The sequence below is a fragment of the Eptesicus fuscus genome, chromosome 4 (assembly GCF_027574615.1).
Source record: "Eptesicus fuscus isolate TK198812 chromosome 4, DD_ASM_mEF_20220401, whole genome shotgun sequence".
NCBI classification, from domain to species: Eukaryota; Metazoa; Chordata; class Mammalia; order Chiroptera; family Vespertilionidae; genus Eptesicus; species Eptesicus fuscus.
The window spans coordinates 34,066,124-34,068,404 of record NC_072476.1 but is presented as its reverse complement, the minus strand read 5'-3'; positions in this window follow the sequence as shown (position 1 = coordinate 34,068,404).

Here is a 2,281-nt window from a genome sequence, read left to right as displayed (position 1 = left end):
ATGTTTTTTTAAAAAAACCACATACTTTTTTTTCGAACCTTTGAGTTAAGATCCAAGATCCATAATTATAACTTGCTTTGTCTTCTAAGTCTAATAATCAGTAGCTCCTATTTTTTTTTCTTCTTGAAATTCATTCACTGGGACAACTGGGTTCTTTATCCTGTGGAGTTTCTTACATTCTAAATTTTGTTGTTTGCATACCATGGCATTATTTAATATAGTTCTCTGCTCTCTGTATCAACTAAAAACTTATAGATCTAGGGGTGTAACCAGATTAACATTTCACATTTTATCAAGAATATATAGGTGCTGGACTCAGAGGATGTTGAGGACATTGATGGGGAGACCACTGAAATAATAGAGGAGAGTGTGGGAAGGAGCACAACCTCTGTGAGTAACTGAGAATCAGTCCCAGTCCTGAAACTAGGTTCAACAGAAGACTGGACTGGATTCTAGATGGTTCGGAATCTCTAAGAAAAAAAAACACTTCCCTTTTGTTTTCTTTTGAATGTTTTATTTTTTATTTTTTTTGAAATTAAACTTTTCATACATACTTAATTTTAATTACACAAACATGATTAAAAACAGTAAAACTAATTTGTCAATTTTTAACATACGCCTTCCTCATTTGGAAAACCTACTTTAATATATAATGGATTTTCGACTTTAACAGACACCACCTTGCCTGAATTAGTCCGTTATATTGAGGTTTTCCTGTAACAGTTTCTGAAAGAACGCGAACTTGGAAAAATTCCCATTGATCTCATCCTTGGCTGGCCAGAATGAATGTTTTATTTTTACCATCGCTTCTTAGTGAAATATCTTAAGTCATAATTCTTTTGTGCTTGATAAAGAAAAGGAATGTCCTGATTTGTTGGCGGCAAAGGAAGGGTTTATGGTGCCAAGTCTGTAAGGGTGGCTGAGCTTCTGAACTTTTTACAGTTGACCCATGTGTAGGATGAGGAAGAGAACATTCCTATCCATTTACCTATCAGCAAGCAGCTTCTGGGCCAGTATCAGTCAGTCTGAAAGGTGTTTGCCATAAGAGAATTTCCTTATCCTATGCCCTTCCTTAGAAGAGCCAGAAAGCCTTCTCACAACCCACCAGTAAGCAAGCTCAGCTGAAGGTCTTTCATATTTATTTATTGCTGCTCTTTCTCTTACTCAATTTTTTTTTAAAACCTGGAGCCAAACTATTGTGCTATTCACCATTATAGCAAACTAGAGGCCTGGTGCATGAATTTGTGCACAGGTGGGGGCTGGCTGGCCTGCCCTGATCAAGGCCGAGATAGGGCTGGCTTGGGGGGGCGGGTAAGGGGGGGACGGGGGAGGGGTGGGCAGTGGTGGGAATGCAGGAGGTTGGCTGGCTGGGGGAAAGGGCTGTGGGCGGTTGGCTGCCCGGCCTCACCCTGGGTTGGGGGTGTCGATTGGGGGGAGCCATGGGGGGGGCTCAGGAGGGGGCCTCGGAAGGTTGGCTGGCTGGCCCCGCCCCCAGGTTGAACTCCCGGTTGAGGGGACAATTTGCATATTAGCCTTTTATATATAGGATGTTTATAAAAGGAAGACCTCTTCTCTATGTTTACATCAACTTTTCTACACACCATTTTTACATGTTTGAGGTGAGATTTTGTTACTTTTATTATGGTTTTATGTTAGAGACCCAGGGAAGTGTAAATTCTGCCCTGGCAGTCATCCCAACTCCTGGGGGCTTCCAAGGAGACAATTTAATTAAGGAACAATAGCAAACTTTGCGCCAAAGTACCACTTTGTTAGTATCTGAGTTATACCCAATAACCTCCATCATTGGGATCACTGGTAAAAAGTGAGCTGGAAAATAGTCTAGGCCTCCCTTACTTCCCTCTCTCAGCTCCAGATCTGAATTGAGGACCCGTGTGTGCAGGCATTGTGTGTGTGGTTGATTGGACCCTCACTGGGGACTCCAGCCAAGCACAAATAGAAGAGGACTAATCAGAGCCAGGCTGGAAGGAAGGGCACTTCATTTCTGGATGCTGAGCTTTCAGGGCACACTGCCCTTCATAAGATAGGAGCCAGTGAACTCCCCGGGCTCAGACCAACCAGATTGGTAACTTCCTTAGAGGAGGATGGGGAGATAGAAAACGTATTGGCTAAGGTGAAATCATGGGGAGAAAGGCCTTAAGTGTTCTTTCTCCGGTGTTTGTTATTAGTGTCATTGTCATTTTCATCATAGTCTATAGCAGCATACTTTTATTGAGTCATTTTAAATCAAGCACTGTGACAGTCTTTTGAGGAGTTCATTAAC